Below are 17,107 nucleotides of genomic sequence, written 5' to 3'. Positions count from 1 at the left end.
GAAACAATTACTTTATTGTAATTTCCATTATAGTAACGACATCTCATTTTCCGCTGCGTACTCAATAAAGCTTATTTTTATCATTTAGAATTGTTCTCGTATTATAATATGTTGGTTTATTTGATATTAGTAACGTTCCTTCCAGACCCTATTGGGAGGTCGTCACAGATTGGTATCAGAGCATAACCAGACTGTTATAGAGAACCAGGATTGCATTTTTATGTGTGCAATACTTATTAGCTAGGGTGCCTTAGCAATCTAGGAAACTATAACCTTTCCTTCCTTAGACTTAATGCACTTAGGATTGCCCCATAATCTTAACACTTATGCTTTACTACACTTGACTAAAAGATTCTAATCAAAGTCTCTTTCCTAATGTAAGGATGTCAAGCTCAAGCGTTAATAAACCAACTCTCTTTAAGCCAACCGAAGAAGATACTAAAGGGTCTTCCACTGAAACACCAGTCCAAAGTCCACCTTATGGCTTTGGTGGTCCTCCCTCACCAAAATATAGCCCGAATACTATTCTAGATTCACATGGGTCTCCTGAATACTATCCAACCCTGAGAAATAAAGACAAGAGGAAACGTCTTGAAGAAACTGCACCAACTCTTACCACGATGTTTCATAACTTTCTCGTTTGACCACGTCCATTTCATAACTTTCACAACTTCCATAACTTTCAAAAATAATGAAAGTTGACCAAATCTATAAAGACTGCCACTTAGAACTAGTCGTTATGTATAAGGCACAACTTGAGAATCATATATGTTATCTCATTCTACTTAATTATGCTGACACAACTTGTTTTCATATATATAAAGACTGCCACTTAAAACTAGTCATTATGTATAGACATATATGACCAACTTTTCAAGAAACAAGTGAGTCGGAATAAAGAATTGTAATCATGCTGTGTAATATGTGTACTGTAGTGTGCTTGTACTTTTATGTTGTATGTAAAAATTGCTTGTAATGTTTGTATTATATCATCCTTTACAAGATCTAATTTTTCATCTCTTTTACAATATAAAAATACAAAATGGACGTTAAGGATAGACAACCGAATATTTTAGAAGACCTACCACGGGATATGATTGATGAAATCTTGTCTAGAGTTGGTTAGGATTCCTTGGCTCAATTGTTTATGGCAAAATTAGTTTGTAGGACGTTTGAAAGACGTTCCAGGCATGCCTTGGTTTATAAAAGGCTTTCCTTCGATAGGTGGTGTATATCGCATTGGGGAAACCTTAAGTTACATCATATTTTCTATAAGGCTATGTGTGCGAGAAACCCTAATGCAATTTTCCGCCACGAGGTGAGGGCCTATTTTGACTCTGAATATCCCAATATAGGATTTCATTCATTAAAAAGGACTTCAAACATGCAACTTAAGGAAGCATGTTACGTTTACGGGTTAGTGATGTTCGTCTCTCATCAAATTGAGAAAAAGAACATTGGTTTGCAACTTCTTAATGAAACATTCCCACAAGTGACAGATTCAGTATTTGGGGTAAGAGATAAGGTTTTTAACTTATTACGGCACTGTTGGATATTATGTAACCCCCGTCCTTTTGACATCGTTACAACGTGTTGCCTTGCCAACGGTCACAATGGTTATTCCCCACTTGATCAAGGATGGGAAATAGTACTAGTGAAACCCGAATGCATGACTTGTTTCGGGTCTTATGAATTACGTGTCTTTATTGCCTTCACTGAACAGTTTGAGTTTCACTAGAATTGTCCTAACAGCTGCCTGGTATTATGGTCATCGTGTGCCTTATTTCATGCTATATGTAAAATAACGGTATTGTATGATTGTATGATATTGTATCAAAAGTTTAAGCGTGAAATATAAATGAATTAAGTTTTTCATGATAGAATATTATTTCGATAGTAGTAGTTAATTTTTGCGCTAGCTATTAAGTATGAACTTTAACGGGTAGGTACTACCCGAACTAAAAATTATAAAATGCTAATATGAAGAAAAGGCTTTTATAAATAAGTTCATATTATGCTACGAAATACTATTGACTACTCCTAATATTCTATATGATTAACTTAACTCTTTTGGCTATTTTTGAAGGAAATGGCACCGACTACTCGACATAACTTGAATATGAGCGAAGAAGATTTCTGTGCATTCCTTACTGCAAATATATTTGCAGTACAGGCTGCAATGTAAAATAACAACAATAACTCAGGGTCGAGCAGTGGAGTTAACTCCACAGAAAACCGTGTAGGATGCTCCTACAAGGCTTTCACTGCCTGTAAACCTCTGGAATTTGATAGAACTGAAGGACCATTCAGACTGAAACAATGGACCGAGAAGGTCGAATCTGTGTTTGCTATAAGCAAATGTGCTGAAGAAGACAAGGTAAAGTACGCCACGCATACCTTCACAGGTACTGCGTTAACATGGCGGAACACCTATCTCGAACAAGTGGGACAAGATGCTGCTTACGCACTACCGTGGTCAGCATTCAAACATTTGATGAATGAGCAGTACCGTCCCTGAAACGAAGTCAATAAGCTCAAGACTACCACTTAATGCTAGTCATTATGTATAGACATATATGACCAACTTTTCAAGAAACAAGTGAGTCGGAATAAAGAATTGTAATCATGCTGTGTAATATGTGTACTGTAGTGTGCTTGTACTTTTATGCTGTATGTAAAAATTGCTTGTAATGTTTGTATTCTATCATCCTTTACAAGATCTAATTTTTCATCTCTTTTACAGTATAAAAATACAAAATGGACGTTAAGGATAGACAACCAAATATTTTAGAAGATCTACCACGGGATATGATTGATGAAATCTTGTCTAGAGTTGGTCAGGATTCCTCGGCTCAATTGTTTATGGCAAAATTAGTTTGTAAGACGTTTGAAAGACGTTCCAGGCATGCCTTGGTTTATAAAAGGCTTTCCTTCAATAGGTGGTGTATATCGCATTGGGGAAACCTTAAGTTACGTCATATTTTATATAAGGCTATGTGTGCGGGAAACCCTAATGCAATTTTCCGCCATGGGTTGAGGGCCTATTTTGACTCCGAATATCCCAATATAGGATTTCATTCATTAAAAAGGACTTCAAACATGCAACTTAAGGAAGCATGTTACGTTTACGGGTTAGTGATGTACGCCTCTCATCAAATTGAGAAAAAGAACATTGGTTTGCAACTTCTTAATGAAACATTCCCACAAGTGACAGATTCAGTATTTGGGGTAAGAGATAAGGTTTTTAACTTATTACGGCGCTGTTGGATATTACGTAACCCCCGTCCTTTTGACGACGTTAGAACGTGCTGCCTTGCCAACGGTCACAATGGTTATTCCCCACTTGATCAAGGATTCGCAATAGTACTAGTGAAACCCGAATGCATGACTTGTTTCAGGTCTTATGAATTACGTGTCTTTATTGCCTTCACTGAACAGTTTGAGTTTCACTAGAATTGTCCTAACAGCTGCCTGGTATTATGGTCATCGTGTGCCTTATTTCATGCTATATGTAAAATAACGGTATTGTATGATTGTATGATATTGTATCGAAAGTTTAAGCGTGAAATGTAAATGAATTAAGTTTTTCATGATAGAATATTATTTCGATAGTAGTAGTTAATTTTTGCGCTAGCTATTAAGTATGAACTTTAATGGGTAGGTACTACCCGAACTAAAAATTATAAAACGCTAATATGAAGAAAAGACTTTTATAGATAAGTTCATATTATGCTACGAAATACTATTGACTACTCCTAATATTCTATATGATTAACTTAACTCTTTTGGCTATTTTTGAAGGAAATGGCACCGACTACTCGACATAACTTGGATATGAGCGAAGAAGATTTCCGTGCATTCCTTGCTGCAAATATAGCCGCAGTACAAGCTGCAATGCAAAATAACAACAATAACTCAGGGTCGAGCAGTGGAGTTAACTCCACAGAAAACCGTGTAGGATGCTCCTACAAGGCTTTCACTGCCTGTAAACCTCTGGAATTCGATAGAATTGAAGGACCATTCGGACTGAAATGATGGACCGAGAAGGTCGAATCTGTGTTTGCTATAAGTAAATGTGCTAAAGAAGACAAGGTAAAGTACGCCATGTATACCTTCACAGGTACTGCGTTAACATTGTAGTGACCCGAACTTTTCCATGTTTATATATATATATATTAAATGAAATTGTTATTTACATGATTAAGTGTTTCTAACATGTTAAGCAATCAAACTTGTTAAGACTTGATTAATTGAAATATGTTTCATATAGACAATTGACCACCCAAGTTGACCGGTGATTCACGAACGTTAAAACTTGTAAAAACTATATGATGACATATATATGGATATATATATAGTTAACATGATACTATTATAAGTAAACATATCATTAAGTATATTAACAATGAACTACATATGTAAAAATAAGACTACTAACTTAATGATTTCGAAACGAGACATATATGTAACGATTATCGTTGTAACGACATTTAACTGTATATACATCATACTAAGATATATTATATATCATAATATCATGATAATATAACAATTTAACATCTCATTTGTTATAATAAACAATGGGTTAACAACATTCAACAAGATCATTAACTAAAGGTTTCAAAACAACATTTACATGTAACGACTAACGATGACTTAACGACTCAGTTAAAATGTATATACATGTAGTGTTTTAATATGTATTCATACACTTTTGAAAGACTTCAAGACACTTATCAAAATACTTCTACTTAACAAAAATACTTACAATTACATCCTCGTTCAGTTTCATCAACAATTCTACTCGTATGCACCCGTATTCGTACTCGTACAATACACAGCTTTTAGATGTATGTACTATTGGTATATACACTCCAATGATCAGCTCTTAGCAGCCCATGTGAGTCACCTAACACATGTGGGAACCATCATTTGGCAACTAGCATGAAATATCTCATAAAATTACAAAAATATGAGTAATCATTCATGACTTATTTACATGAAAACAAAATTACATATCCTTTATATCTAATCCATACACCAACGACCAAAAACACCTACAAACACTTTCATTCTTCAATTTTCTTCATCTAATTGATCTCTCTCAAGTTCTATCTTCAAGTTCTAAGTGTTCTTCATAAATTCCAAAAGTTCTAGTTTCATAAAATCAAGAATACTTCCAAGATTGCAAGTTTACTTCCAAGTTTTCTAAATCCATTCCAAGTAATCATCCAAGATCAAGAAACCTTTGTAACTTACAGTAGGTTATCTTTCTAATACAAGGTAATAATTATATTCAAACTTTAATTCAATTTCTATAACTATAATAATCTTATTTCGAGTGGAAATCTTACTTGAAATTGTTTTCGTGTCATGATTCTGCTTCAAGACCTTTCAAGCCATCCAAGGATCCTTTGAACCTAGATCTATTTTTCTCATTTCCAGTAGGTTTATCCAAGGAACTTGAGGTAGTAATGATATTCATAACATCATTCGATTCATACATATAAAGCTATCTTATTCGAAGGTTTAAACTTGTAATCACTAGAACATAGTTTAGTTAATTCTAAACTTGTTCACAAATAAAAGTTAATCCTTCTAACTTGACTTTTAAAATCAACTAAACACATGTTCTATATCTATATTATATGCTAACTTAATGATTTAAAACCTAGAAACACGAAAAACACCGTAAAACCGGATTTACGCCGTCGTAGTAACACCGCGGGCTGTTTTGGGTTAGTTAATTAAAAACTATGATAAACTTTGATTTAAAAGTCGTTATTTTGATAAAATGATTTTTATTATGAACATGAAACTATATCCAAAAATTATGGTTAAACTCAAAGTGGAAGTATGTTTTCTAAAATGGTCATCTAGACGTCGTTCTTTCGACTGAAATGACTACCTTTACAAAAATGACTTGTAACTTATTTTTCCAACTATAAACCTATACTTTTTTCTGTTTAGATTCATAAAATAGAGTTCAATATGAAACCATAGCAATTTGATTCACTCAAAACGGATTTAAAATGAAGAAGTTATGGGTAAAACAAGATTGGATAATTTTTCTCATTTTAGCTACGTGAAAATTGGTAACAAATCTATTCCAACCATAACTTAATCAACTTGTATTGTATATTATGTAATCTTGAGATACCATAGACAGGTATACAATGTTTTGACCTATCATGTCGACACATCTATATATATTTCGAAACAACCATAGACACTCTATATGTGAATGTCGGAGTTAGCTATACAGGGTTGAGGTTGATTCCAAAATATATATAGTTTGAGTTGTGATCAATACTGAGATACGTATACACTGGGTCGTGGATTGATTCAAGATAATATTTATCGATTTATTTCTGTACATCTAACTGTGGACAACTAGTTGTAGGTTACTAACGAGGACAGCTGACTTAATAAACTTAAAACATCAAAATATATTAAAAGTGTTGTAAATATATTTTGAACATACTTTGATATATATGTATATATTGTTATAGGTTCGTGAATCAACCAGTGGCCAAGTCTTACTTCCCGACGAAGTAAAAATCTGTGAAAGTGAGTTATAGTCCCACTTTTAAAATCTAATATTTTTGGGATGAGAATACATGCAGGTTTTATAAATGATTTACAAAATAGACACAAGTACGTGAAACTACATTCTATGGTTGAATTATCGAAATCGAATATGCCCCTTTTTATTAAGTCTGGTAATCTAAGAATTAGGGAACAGACACCCTAATTGACGCGAATCCTAAAGATAGATCTATTGGGCCTAACAAACCCCATCTAAAGTACCGGATGCTTTAGTACTTCGAAATTTATATCATATCCGAAGGGTGTCCCGGAATGATGGGGATATTCTTATATATGCATCTTGTTAATGTCGGTTACCAGGTGTTCACCATATGAATGATTTTTATCTCTATGTATGGGATGTGTATTGAAATATGAAATCTTGTGGTCTATTATTATGATTTGATATATATAGGTTAAACCTATAACTCACCAACATTTTGTTGACGTTTTAAGCATGTTTATTCTCAGGTGATTATTAAGAGCTTCCGCTGTCGCATACTTAAATAAGGACGAGATTTGGAGTCCATGCTTGTATGATATTGTGTAAAAACTGCATTCAAGAAACTTATTTTGTTGTAACATATTTGTATTGTAAACCATTATGTAATGGTCGTGTGTAAACAGGATATTTTAGATTATCATTATTTGATAATCTACATAAAGCTTTTTAAACCTTTATTGATGAAATAAAGGTTATGGTTTGTTTTAAAATGAATGCAGTCTTTGAAAAACGTCTCATATAGAGGTCAAAACTGTAGTGACCCGAACTTTTCCATGTTTATATATATTAATTGAGATTGATATTTACATGATTAAATGTTTCCAACATGTTAAGCAATCAAACTTGTTAAGACTTGATTAATTGAAATATGTTTTATATAGACAATTGACCACTCAAGTTGACCGGTGATTCACGAACGTTAAAACTTGTAAAAACTATATGATGACATATATATATGGATATATATATATATAGTTAACATGATACTATGATAAGTAAACATACCATTAAGTATATTAACAATGAACTACATATGTAAAAACAAGACTACTAACTTAATGATTTTTAAACGAGACATATATGTAACGATTATAGTTGTAAAGACATTTAATGTATATATATCATAGTAAGAGATATTCATACATGATAATATCATGATAATATAATAATTTAAAATCTCATTTGATATTTTAAACATTGGATTAACAACATTTAACAAGATCGTTAACCTAAAGGTTTCAAAACAACACTTACATGTAACGACTAACGATGACTTAACGACTCAGTTAAAATGTATATACATGTAGTGTTTTAATATGTATTTATACACTTTTGAAAGACTTCAATACACTTATCAAAATACTTCTACTTAACAAAAATGCTTACAATTACATCCTCGTTCAGTTTCATCAACAATTCTACTCGTATGCACCCGTATTCGTACTCGTACAATACACAGCTTTTAGATGTATGTACTATTGGTATATACACTCCAATGATCAGCTCTTAGCAGCCCATGTGAGTCACCTAACACATGTGGGAACCATCATTTGGCAACTAGCATGAAATATCTCATAAAATTACAAAAATATGAGTAATCATTCATGACTTATTTACATGAAAACAAAATTACATATCCTTTATATCTAATCCATACACCAACGACCAAAAACACCTACAAACACTTTCATTCTTCAATTTTCTTCATCTAATTAATCTCTCTCAAGTTCTATCTTCAAGTTCTAAGTGTTCTTCATATATTCTACAAGTTCTAGTTACATAAAATCAAGAATACTTTCAAGTTTGCTAGCTCACTTCCAATCTTGTAAGGTGATCATCCAACCTCAAGAAATCTTTGTTTCTTATAGTAGGTTATCATTCTAATACAAGGTAATAATCATATTCAAACTTTGGTTCAATTTCTATAACTATAACAATCTTATTTCTAGTGATGATCTTACTTGAACTTGTTTTCGTGTCATGATTCTGCTTCAAGAACTTCAAGCCATCCAAGGATCCGTTGAAGCTAGACCATTTTTCTATTTTCCAGTAGGTTTATACAAGGAACTTAAGGTAGTAATAATGTTCATAACATCATTCGATTCATACATATAAAGCTATCTTATTCGAAGGTTTAAACTTGTAATCACTAGAACATAGTTTAGTTAATTCTAAACTTGTTCGCAAACAAAAGTTAATCCTTCTAACTTGACTTTTAAAATCAACTAAATACATGTTCTATATCTATATGATATGCTAACTTAATGATTTAAAACCTGGAAACACGAAAAACACCGTAAAACCGGATTTACGCCGTCGTAGTAACACCGCGGGATGTTTTGGGTTAGTTAATTAAAAACTATGATAAACTTTGATTTAAAAGTTGTTATTCTGAGAAAATGATTTTTATTATGAACATGAAACTATATCCAAAAATTATGGTTAAACTCAAAGTGGAAGTATGTTTTCTAAAATGGTCATCTAGACGTCGTTCTTTCGACTGAAATGACTACCTTTACAAAAATGACTTGTAACTTATTTTTCTGACTATAAACCTATACTTTTTCTGTTTAGATTCATAGAATATAGTTCAATATGAAACCATAGCAATTTGATTCACTCAAAACGGATTTAAAATGAAGAAGTTATGGGTAAAACAAGATTGGATAATTTTTCTCATTTTAGCTACGTGAAAATTGGTAACAAATCTATTCCAACCATAACTTAATCAACTTGTATTGTATATTATGTAATCTTGAGATACCATAGACACGTATACAATGTTTCGACCTATCATGTCGACACATCTATATATATTTCGGAACAACCATAGACACTCTATATGTGAATGTTGGAGTTAGCTATACAGGGTTGAGGTTGATTCCAAAATATATATAGTTTGAGTTGTGATCAATACTGAGATACGTATACACTGGGTCGTGGATTGATTCAAGATAATATTTATCGATTTATTTCTGTACATCTAACTGTGGACAACTAGTTGTAGGTTACTAACGAGGACAGCTGACTTAATAAACTTAAAACATCAAAATATATTAAAAGTGTTGTAAATATATTTTGAACATACTTTGATATATATGTATATATTGTTATAGGTTCGTGAATCAACCAGTGGCCAAGTCTTACTTCCCGACGAATTAAAAAATCTGTGAAAGTGAGTTATAGTCCCACTTTTAAAATCTAATATTTTTGGGATGAGAATACATGCAGGTTTTATAAATGATTTACAAAATAGACACAAGTACGTGAAACTACATTCTATGGTTGAATTATCGAAATCGAATATGCCCCTTTTTATTAAGTCTGGTAATCTAAGAATTAGGGAACAGACACCCTAATTGACGCGAATCCTAAAGATAGATCTATTGGGCCTAACAAACCCCATCTAAAGTACCGGATGCTTTAGTACTTCGAAATTTATATCATATCCGAAGGGTGTCCCGGAATGATGGGGATATTCTTATATATGCATCTTGTTAATGTCGGTTACCAGGTGTTCACCATATGAATGATTTTTATCTCCATGTATGGGATGTGTATTGAAATATGAAATATTGTGGTCTATTGTTACGATTTGATATATATAGGTTAAACCTATAACTCACCAACATTTTTGTTGACGTTTTAAGCATGTTTATTCTCAGGTGATTATTAAGAGCTTCCGCTGTCGCATACTTAAATAAGGACGAGATTTGGAGTCCATGCTTGTATGATATTGTGTAAAAACTGCATTCAAGAAACTTATTTTGTTGTAACATATTTGTATTGTAAACCATTATGTAATGGTCGTGTGTAAATAGGATATTTTAGATTATCATTATTTGATAATCTACGTAAAGCTTTTTAAACCTTTATTGATGAAATAAAGGTTATGGTTTGTTTTAAAATGAATGCAGTCTTTGAAAAACATCTCATATAGAGGTCAAAACCTCACAACGAAATCAATTAATATGGAACGTTTTTAATCAATAAGAACGGGACATTTCAGTTGGTATCCGAGCGTTGGTCTTAGAGAACCAGAATTTTGCATTAGTGTGTCTTATCGAGTTTGTTAGGATGCATTAGTGAGTCTGGACTTCGACCGTGTTTACTTGAAAAAATGATTGCTTAACAAATTTTGTTGGAAACTATATATTTTTAACATGTGAATATTATGTGATATATTAATCTCTTAACGCGTTTGATATTATGTGATAGATGTCTACCTCTAGAACAAGTCCCATTGACTCACCTAATAATAATGAAGAGTCAAATGTAAATTGGAATGATTCGTGGACTGATTCACAAGTTCCCGAAGAGGAACCGGAAGAAGAGTCGGAACCAGAAGAAGAATCGGAACCGGAAGAAGAATCGGAACCGGATGAAGAAATAGAACCGGTGGGAGAAATAATAAAATGGTTAAGTAAAAGAAAATCCTCAACCAACCGACCAAGGCTAATTATGGTCAATGGTGTTTCCGCCAAGGAAGCAAAATATTGGGAGGATTATCAATTCTCCGATGAATCGGATTCCGACGAGAATTCCGATGATGTTATAGAAATTACCCCAACTGAATTTAAAAAGGCAAAAGAAAATAATAAGGGAAAGGGCATAAAAATAGAGAAATCTAATTCCAACCCCGATGAACTTTATATGTATCGTCAACCCCCGAAATCCTTAAGTTGTAATAATGACCCGGGAACCTCTAAACCACCAGGTTTTTCTAAACCAATGTGGATAATGACGGCTCGTATTAGGGGAACATCATATATCCCTAGAAACTTGGCAAAACGAACCAAAACCGAAGAAGAAGAAACAAGCGAGTCGGAATAAGATAGTTGTATTCGTGTGGTGTAATATATATAATATAGTGTGCTTATGCTTTATGATATATGTAAAAATTGCTTGTATTAATAAGTATTTTTTTTATGAATCTAACTCTTGTCTATTTTACAGTATAAAAACACAAAATGGATAGACAACCCAATATTTTAATAGACCTACCTGGAGACATGATTGATGAAATCTTGTCTAGAGTCGGTCAGAATTCTTCGGCACAACTATTTAAGGCGAGATCAGTTTGTAAGACATTCGAAGAGCATTCCAAGAATGCCTTGGTTTATAAAAGGCTTTCGTTCGAAAGATGGGGGATATCACATTGGGAAATCCATAAGTTACGATGTGTTTACTTTGACGCATATATTGCGGGGAACCCAAATGCTATTTTACGCAATGGGTTAAGAAATTATTTTGACTCAATATATCCGAATATTGGACTTCGTGATTTAGAAAAAGCGGCTAACATGCAACATAAAGAAGCATGTTATGCTTACGGATTAGTAATGTTCGCTTCTCACCAAAGTGAGAACAAGAACATCGGGCTACAACTATTAAACAAAACGTTCCCACAAGTGACGGAGTCGGTAATTGGGGTTAGAAATGAGGTTTTTAGATTGTTACGGGACTGTTGGACATTACGTAACCCTCGTCCCTTTGACGACGTTACAACACGCTCTCTTATCAACGGCCATAACGGTTATGTTCCACAAGACCAAGGATGGGAAGTAGTCCTAGTAAAACCAGAATGCATGACTTGTTTCTGGACGTATGAATTACGTGTCTTTATTGCCTTTGCTGAACGACTTGTGTACTAGCTAGAATTATCTTCACAACTATCTTGTATCAAAGTTATTGTGTGCTATATTTCATGCTTTATGTAAAATAAGCGGTATTGTAAGTTTGTAAAATATTGTATAAAAGTTTGAACGCGAAATATTATTATAATCAGTTTTTCATATAAAATTGTAGTAGTTGAATTGTATATTAGCTACTAAGTATGAACTTAACGGGTAGGTACTACCCGAATTTAAACTTATAAAACGCTAATATGAAGAAAAAGCTTTTATAAATGAGTTCATATTATGCTACAAAATACTATTAACTACTCTTAATATTCTGTATGATTAACTTGTTCCATTTGACAATTTTGAAGGAAATGGCACCGACTACTCGACACACCGTGAATATGAATGAAGAGGAATTCCGTACTTTTCTAGCTTCAAACATAGCCGCAGTACAGGCTGCGCTACATACCAACAATAACCTTGGATCTAGCAGTACAGGAAATCGTGTAGGATGCACCTACAAAGAATTCACTGCCTGCAAACCTTTGGAATTTGATGGAACCGAAGGACCGATCGGATTGAAACGGTGGACCGAGAAGGTCGAATCAGTGTTTGCCATAAGTAAGTGTACTGAAGAGGACAAATTAAAGTACGCTACGCATACCTTCACAGGTTCTGCGTTAACATGGTGGAATACCTATCTAGAGCAAGTGGGACAAGACGATGTGTACGCACTACCGTGGTCAGCATTCAAGCACTTGATGAACGAGAAGTACCGTCCCAGAACCGAGGTCAATAAGCTCAAGACAGAACTTAGAGGGTTACGAACCCAAGGATTTGATATTACCACGTACGAAAGACGATTTACAGAATTGTGCCTATTGTGTCCGGGAGCATTCGAAGATGAGGAAGAGAAGATCGATGCGTTTGTGAAAGGATTACCGGAAAGAATCCAAGAAGATATAAGTTCACACGAGCCCGCCTCCATACAACAGGCATGTAGAATGGCTCACAAACTAGTGAACCAGATTGAAGAAAGAATTAAAGAACAGACTGCTGAAGAGGCCAATGTGAAGCAAGTCAAAAGAAAGTGGGAGGAAAACGGTGATAAGAATCACCAATACAACAACAACAGCAATTACAACAATAATCGCAACAATTATCCCAACAATCGCAACATCAATCGCAACTACAACAAAAGGCCCAACAATAACAACAACAACAACAACAACAACAACAACAACAACAGTAGCAACTACAACAATCATCCCAACAACAATAATAATCGCAACAACAACAACAATCAGAAGCAGCTATGCCAAAGGTGTGAAAAGTATCACTCGGGGTTCTGCACCAAATTTTGCAACAAGTGTAAAAGAAATGGTCATAGCGCGGTGAAGTGTGAGGTCTACGGACCAGGGGTTAATAGAACGAAAGGAATAAATGGTGTCGGAACGAGTAATGGCGGAGCAAGTAGTGTCGGAGCAAGTTATGCCAATGTAGTTTTTTATAAATGTGGAAAACCGGGCCACATTATTAGAAATTGCCCGAACCAGGAGAACACGAATGGACAAGGCCGCGGAAGAGTTTTCAATATTAATGCGGCAGAGGCACAAGAAGACCCGGAGCTTGTTAGGGGTACGTTTCTTATTGACAATAAATCTGCTTACGTTTTATTTGATTCGGGTGCGGATAGAAGCTATATGAGTAGAGATTTTTGTGCTAAATTAAGTTGTCCATTGACGCCTTTGGATAGTAAATTTTTACTCGAATTAGCAAATGGTAAATTAATTTCAGCAGATAATATATGTCGGAATCGAGAAATTAAACTGGTTAGCGAAACATTTAAGATTGATTTGATACCAGTAGAGTTAGGGAGTTTTGATGTGATAATCGGTATGGACTGGTTGAAAGAAGTGAAAGCAGAGATCGTTTGTTACAAAAATGCAGTTCGCATTATACGAGAAAAAGGAAAACCCTTAATGGTGTACGGAGAAAAGGGCAACACGAAGCTACATCTTATTAGTAATTTGAAGGCACAAAAACTAATAAGAAAAGGTTGCTATGTTGTTCTAGCACACATCGAGAAAGTACAAACTGAAGAAAAGAGCATCAATGATGTTCTCATTGCAAAAGAATTTCCCGATGTATATCCGAAAGAATTACCGGGATTACCCCCACATCGATCCGTTGAATTTCAAATAGATCTTGTACCAGGAGCTGCACCAATAGCTCGTGCTCCTTACAGACTCGCACCCCGAGATGAAAGAACTGCAAAGCCAATTACAAGAACTTTTAGAGCGTGGTTTCATTCGACCAAGCACATCACCGTGGGGAGCTCCTGTTTTGTTTGTCAAGAAGAAAGATGGTACATTCAGGTTGTGTATCAACTATAGAGAGTTGAACAAACTTACCATCAAGAACCGCTACCCACTACCGAGAATCGACGACTTATTTGATCAACTACAAGGCTCGTCTGTTTATTCAAAGATTGACTTACGTTCCGGGTATCATCAAATGCGGGTGAAAGAAGATGATATTCCAAAGACTGCTTTCAGAACACGTTACGGTCATTACGAGTTTATGGTCATGCCATTTGGTTTAACTAATACACCAGCTGTGTTCATGGACCTTATGAACCAAGTGTGTGGACCATACCTTGACAAGTTTGTCATTGTTTTCATTGATGACATACTTATTTACTCAAAGAATGACCAAGAACACGGTGAACATTTGAGAAAGGTGTTAGAAGTATTGAGGAAGGAAGAATTGTACGCTAAGTTTTCAAAGTGTGCATTTTGGTTGGAAGAAGTTCAATTCCTCGGTCACATAGTGAACAAAGAAGGTATTAAGGTGGATCCGGCAAAGATAGAAATTGTTGAAAAGTGGGAAACCCCGAAAACTCCGAAACACATACGCCAGTTTTTAGGACTAGCTGGTTACTACAGAAGGTTCATCCAAGACTTTTCCAGAATAGCAAAACCCTTGACTGCATTAACGCATAAAGGGAAGAAATTTGAATGGAATGATGAACAAGAGAAAGCGTTTCAGTTATTGAAGAAAAAGCTAACTACGGCACCTATATTGTCATTGCCTGAAGGGAATGATGATTTTGTGATTTATTGTGACGCATCAAAGCAAGGTCTCGGTTGTGTATTAATGCAATGAACGAAGGTGATTGCTTATGCGTCTAGACAATTGAAGATTCACGAACAAAATTATACGACGCATGATTTGGAATTAGGCGCGGTTGTTTTTGCATTAAAGACTTGGAGGCACTACTTATATGGGGTCAAAAGTATTATATATACCGACCACAAAAGTCTTCAACACATATTTAATCAAAAACAACTGAATATGAGGCAGCGTAGATGGATTGAATTGTTGAATGATTACAACTTTGAGATTCGTTACCACCCGGGAAAGGAAAATGTGGTAGCCGATGCCTTGAGCAGGAAGGACAGAGAACCCATTCGAGTAAAATCTATGAATATAATGATTCATAATAACCTTACTACTCAAATAAAGGAGGCGCAACAAGGAGTTTTAAAAGAGGGAAATTTAAAGGATGAAATACCCAAGGGATCGGAGAAGCATCTTAATATTCGGGAAGACAGAACCCGGTATAGGGCTGAAAGGATTTGGGTACCAAAATTTGGAGATATGAGAGAAATGGTACTTAGAGAAGCTCATAAAACCAGATACTCAATACATCCTGGAACGGGGAAGATGTACAAGGATCTCAAGAAACATTTTTGGTGGCCGGGTATGAAAGCCGATGTTGCTAAATACGTAGGAGAATGTTTGACGTGTTCTAAGGTCAAAGCTGAGCATCAGAAACCATCAGGTCTACTTCAACAACCCGAAATCCCAGAATGGAAATGGGAAAACATTACCATGGATTTCATCACTAAATTGCCAAGGACTGCAAGTGGTTTTGATACTATTTGGGTAATAGTTGATCATCTCACCAAATCAGCACACTTCCTACCAATAAGAGAAGATGACAAGATGGAGAAGTTAGCACGACTGTATTTGAAGGAAGTCATCTCCAGACATGGAATACCAATCTCTATTATCTCTGATAGGGATGGCAGATTTATTTCAAGATTCTGGCAGACATTACAGCAAGCATTAGGAACTCGTCTAGACATGAGTACTGCCTATCATCCACAAACTGATGGGCAGAGCGAAAGGACGATACAAACGCTTGAAGACATGCTATGAGCATGTGTTATTGATTTCGGAAACAGTTGGGATCGACATCTACCGTTAGCAGAATTTTCCTACAACAACAGCTACCATTCAAGCATTGAGATGGCGCCGTTTGAAGCACTTTATGGTAGAAAGTGCAGGTCTCCGATTTGTTGGAGTGAAGTGGGGGATAGACAGATTACGGGTCCGGAGATTATACAAGAAACTACCGAGAAGATCATCCAAATTCAACAACGGTTGAAAACCGCCCAAAGTCGACAAAAGAGCTACGCTGACATTAAAAGAAAAGATATAGAATTTGAAATTGGAGAGATGGTCATGCTTAAAGTTGCACCTTGGAAAGGCGTTATTCGATTTGGTAAACGAGGGAAATTAAATCCAAGGTATATTGGACCATTCAAGATTATTGATCGTGTCGGACCAGTAGCTTACCGACTTGAGTTACCTCAACAACTCGCGGCTGTACATAACACTTTCCACGTCTCGAATTTGAAGAAATGTTTTGCTAAAGAAGATCTCACTATTCCGTTAGATGAAATCCAAATCAACGAAAAACTTCAATTCATCGAAGAACCCGTCGAAATAATGGATCGTGAGGTTAAAAGACTTAAGCAAAACAAGATACCAATTGTTAAGGTTCGATGGAATGCTCGTAGAGGACCCGAGTTCACCTGGG

Source organism: Rutidosis leptorrhynchoides, chromosome 4 (assembly GCF_046630445.1).
Source record: "Rutidosis leptorrhynchoides isolate AG116_Rl617_1_P2 chromosome 4, CSIRO_AGI_Rlap_v1, whole genome shotgun sequence".
Taxonomy (NCBI): domain Eukaryota; kingdom Viridiplantae; phylum Streptophyta; class Magnoliopsida; order Asterales; family Asteraceae; genus Rutidosis; species Rutidosis leptorrhynchoides.
The sequence above is the reverse complement of the archived record's forward strand: the minus strand, read 5'-3'. Positions refer to the sequence as shown.